At 40.6% G+C, this 5,000-nt stretch overlaps 1 non-coding gene across 1 annotated transcript; it reads left to right on the top strand.

Annotated features, from left to right (window-relative positions):
- The first annotated feature begins 4,260 nt into the window (after positions 1-4,260).
- On the top strand, positions 4,261-4,367 carry LOC116134272. Its single transcript, XR_004128705.1, has one exon. It is a non-coding gene; the product is annotated as a small nucleolar RNA R71 (small nucleolar RNA).
- Positions 4,368-5,000: the final 633 nt, after the last annotated feature.

The raw sequence follows: 5,000 nt of genomic DNA on the forward strand, positions 1-5,000 counted from the left end.
GTGTATAACGCAAGTTATTCCCTTTTTAGTGTTACCTGTGCAGAATGACTGTTTTGATGCAATCTTGTATTTGGCATTTCATTAGTGCATTAGTGAGCATGAGCTATCTATACACATTTGATTATACACTTAAGAAGTAGCTTGAGACATAGTAGATAAATTGAGTGTAAAATACTTTAAGAGTTAAGAGAAAGAGAATAGAGTAGGTTGTACGATGAGGAACCCGTGAGTAATGGGTAGAGTATTCCCGCATGTACGCTGTATTGAGAGAGCGGCATGAGTATGAGATAGAGAAGTGGTGTAGCCCGTGAGAGTGCATGCGGATGAGGTTTATACCCGAGTACCCGAGAGAGAGATTATACACTCACATGGCCAAGGGTTCCGAATCCATGCATAACCGAGTCCGATCGGCTAGAACTAGTAGAGGTCACGTAGAGCGGGAGCGAGTCCCGGCCGTGCCCCCGGTAAGATGGGGCCGTGACTTACTAAAGAGAGTTAATAGAAAAGAGTTCTAAGAAAGAGAAAGAGAGAGAGAAGTACCAAAGAGAAATTAAATGAGAAGTTGTAAGGAAAGAATTAGAGAGAGAGAGTTACGGGGATAGATGAGTAGAGGATTTACTTACTGGGCATTGTTTTAGTGCTCACCCCGTTATTTCCTATGTTTGCAGGATCCAGGTGAGGACGCGGTCGGATGGACGTCGACACGCAAGGGGAAGCGGTTACACTGTCCACCATGTTTTTGATATCTTTTGTACATATTATAATTTTGTGTAAATATATATGGTTGTAAAGTACATATACATATGTTTAATTAAAAGAAACATTTGGGCCCAATTCTTTACACTGTTTTATATGTATTTTATTATGTATATTATATGAATACTTGAGTAGAAAGTGGCTGTCACACCACGCTCAGGAACAAAGCCCTTATCCTTTCTTTTGATAGCCCCTTCATATCTTTTCCGGGCCTCCTCACTCACGAAGCGGTCATCCACTTTCTTTCCTTTTCCCTTGCCCTTATATTGATGCTTGGCTTTGACTGGCATTTTCTCTAAAATTATAGTTCAACTCAAAAATGCACCCCAATAATTCAAGCCTAGGTGTTCTACACAACCAATTCAATCCTGCAAAAATAAACAACACTTCCAAAAATTTGCACTTCAACCCCCAAACTACAATTTTTTCAAATTCAACCAAACACTTCAAATATTCAAAGCCCACAACCTAAATATCACCAAACGCACAATCAACCCTTCCTCAAACAAAATCGAAACTCACAATCACCATAAATTTCACAATTCAACCACGACCAATTTTTTTCTAATCTACAAAGTAAAACTCGAATTTGTGCGATAAAAAGCTTAGGGAACTTGAGATCTTACCAATATGAATGAATATTCGACACCAATTTAGCCAGAATTAGCCCAGATTGGAAAGCCCAAATTTCTTGACCTAAAAATTTTGTGAAATTTTCACAAAATTTGTTGTTGAAATGGGTTGTTTTGGTGTTTAGGAGGGTTAAGGAGTAAGAAATTTGGTTGGGAAAACACTAGGAAGGCAATGGATTGAAGTTGGAAAATTTTTCTCTCAAGTGGATGTGAAAAGTTGCGTGAAGAATGAAAGAAGAAAGTTGGGTATTTATAAAAAACGGTCGTCGCCGTGGCGAAGTTCTTCATTCAAGAACCCTAATTGAAACCCAAGTTTCGCCGTGGTGAAGAAAAATTCTTCGCCGGGGCGAAAACAGACAGTGGCAACTTGCCTCGGCGAATTAAAATCTTTGCCGCGGCGAAAATGCCTTTGAAAAATTTCTTCCCACCTGCTTTGTCGCGGCGAAGACAATTTCTTCGCCGGGGCGAAAACTTATAGTAGCTGCACACTTTTTCCGGTTGCTTCGCCGTGGCAAAGAAAACTTCTTCGCCCCGGCGAAGTCTGGGACTTTTTAAAATTCATTTTCCTACAAAATGCTTCACCGCGGCGAAGAAAACTTCTTCGCCCCGGCGAAGTCTGGAACATTTTCATTCCTTTCCTTAGCTACACACTTCACCTGAAACAGCCAAAAACACACCAATCAAAAATCATTCAAAATCATAAGGAATTCAAACAAATTCAAACACAACAAAATGAAAAACAAATAGTTAAAAACACTTGGGTTGCCTCCTAAGAAGCGCTTGTTTATAGTCGATAGCTCGACTCTCTCGGTTTTTCACGTCAGTCCGGATTATCCAAGTACATCACATCCCGGAATTTTTCCTTGTGCTCGAGCTTCTTTTGCTGATAATCTTTTTCACACAGGGTCCTTGTTGAAAGTTTCACCACCCATTTCCATCCCTTGGTCATAATTTTGGTAGCTCGACTCGTCTCACCTACCACCTTCCGTTTTCTTGGCTTTCCTTCACCCTTTTTGATCTCAGAGACCCGTTCCTTGTACGAACTCAAACTCAACTGCGGCTTGTCTCAGAATTTTGTGCAACCCCTTCCGTTATGGTCCTCACTCTCGAACTAATTCGGTTTAACAATGCAGCTCTTAATTTCCACCTTAGGACTATTCAGTTGGAAGGTTTCAATTCTTGACTAATCCACCACATCAATTTTTAAACACGACTCTTCTTTAGGTGGAGCTCTCATTGATTCAAGGACATTAAATGTTATTTCTTCATCTTGCATCCTCATGATCAACTTCCCTTCTTGAACGTCGATTAAAGCTCTTCCGGTAGCTAGGAATGGTCGTCCCAATATAAGAGGAATCTCTTTGTCTTCTTCCATATCCAACACAAAGAAATCTGCAGGAAAAATAAACTTGTCCACCTTAATCAACACATCCTCCACAATGCCCCTCGGATGCTTTATTGATCGATCTGCAAGTTGCAAGCATATGGTTGTCTGCTTTACTTCACCAATTCCTAGTTTCCTGAAAACAGAAAAAGGCATAAGGTTAATGCTAGCACCTAGGGCACATAAAACTCGATCAAAGGTGATATCTCCTATAGTGCAAGGGATAGTAAAACTCCCTGGATCTTTGAGTTTCGGGGGCAGCTTCTTTTGGAGAATGGCGCTGCACTACTCCGTAAGCATCACCGTTTCCTCATCTTCTACCGTCTTTTGTTCGATAAAATTTCCTTAAGAAATTTTGCATAGCTCGGCATCTGTTGCAATGCAACTGCAAAAGGAATGTTAATATGCAGTTTTTTAAAAACATCAAGAAATTTAATAAACTGCTTATCCTGATTTTCTTTTCTGAGTCTTTGAGGAAAAGGTACGGGTGGTGTGTAATGCTCCAATTCTGGTGGTATCTCGGGGAATAACAATTTCTCTTTCCTTTTCTTTTTCCCCTCTTCCTGCTTCTGTTCATCTTTCCTTGGCCTGGTTGGTTTCTCTTCAGCAATGATTTCTTCATCAACTTCCTCATCATATTCTTCATTTTTCTTTGATGAAGTTTCCTCTTTCCTTGAATTTTTCACCTCTTCTAAAACTCTCCCACTTCTCAATGAAATTGCATTTACTTGCTCACGTGGGTTAGTTACTGTATAGCTTGGTAAGGAACCCTACGGTCTCTCATTTAACTTCTCGGCCAATTGGCCCATCTGTACCTCAAGATTCTGAATGGACGCCCCTTGATTTCCAAAATTTGTCCTCGTCTCATTCATAAATCTCGTGGTCTCCTGCATGAATTTCCCAAACATGTCTTCCAACTTTGTCACTCTTGGATCTCCCGGTTGATTATTCACCCCTGGTTGGTTATTCAACACTGTCCTTTGGTTCCATTGACTATTTTGCTGGTTCTGATTGCCCCAAGCCAGATTTGGATGATTTTTCCACCCCGGATTGTATGTGTTGGAATACGGGTTGTTTGGTTACCTCTGATTTCCTGCCAAGTAGTTCACTTGCTCCAATGATGAAAATGACGAAGCAAATGTGTTCCCCACTTGACACTCGCTGCTTACATGGTTTCCTGCACAAAAATCACAAGTTAGTTGAGGTGCTTGAATAGAGTTTACCTGCATACTTCCCAACTGTTTCTGAAGTGCCGTGAGTTGGGCTGAGATGGCTGTGAAGGCATCAACTTCATGAAGACCTTTTGATTTTCTTGTTATTGCTCTCTCATTTGGTCTTTGATAGTTGTTGCTTGCCAAAACCTCAAGCAACTCATAAGCCTCCTCTGGTGTCTTATTCTGCAAGGCTCCTCCTGATGCTGCATCCACCATGGTTTGCACATTACCCATCAATCCATTGTAGAATGTTTGGACTTGAAGCCAAACTGGCAACCCATGGTGTGGACATTTCCTCATCAATTCCTTGTACCTCTCCCAAGCCTCATACAATGACTCGAATTCCTCTTGTAGAAATGATGAGATATCATTTCTCAGTTTTGCTGATTTTGCTAGAGGAAAGAACTTAGTTAGGAACTTCTGTGCTAGATCATTCCAAGTTGTGATAGTCCCTGCTGGTAGTGCCATTAACCACCCCTTAGCTTTATCCCCTAATGAGAATGGGAATAACCTCAACCTAATGGCGTCATCTGACATTCCGTTCGACTTAAAGGTGTCACAAATTTCCAAGAAGTTCGCAATATGTTGATTCGGATCTTCCTTCAAATCACCATTAAACCTTACCGACTGCTGGATCATCTGAATGATTGCCGGCTTAATCTCAAAGTTGTTGGCTGGGACCGTAGGCCTAGTAATACTTGACCCACTGCCATTAACCGTGGGAACTGAGAATTCCCTTAGTGTTCTGTTTTCTTGTTCTGCCATTTCAACAACTATTTCTTCTGTTTCAACCACTAAATCCTCTCTTTCTCTTCTCTCTCTGTAAGTCATCTAGCGGTTCTCTCAATCTCAAGATCAAAAGGAACCACTGGCTGACGTCTCGCTCTTTGCATAAACTAACATAATTAATGAAAGAAAATGAGATCACAAACCAACTAAAAATTTAAAACAAAAATTAAAACTTCAATCTAGCTAACTATAGAAAAACTCAATGTTAACTTAAAACTCAATCCC

The sequence above is a fragment of the Pistacia vera genome, unplaced genomic scaffold (assembly GCF_008641045.1).
Source record: "Pistacia vera cultivar Batoury unplaced genomic scaffold, PisVer_v2 Contig108, whole genome shotgun sequence".
In the NCBI taxonomy this organism is placed as follows: Eukaryota; Viridiplantae; Streptophyta; class Magnoliopsida; order Sapindales; family Anacardiaceae; genus Pistacia; species Pistacia vera.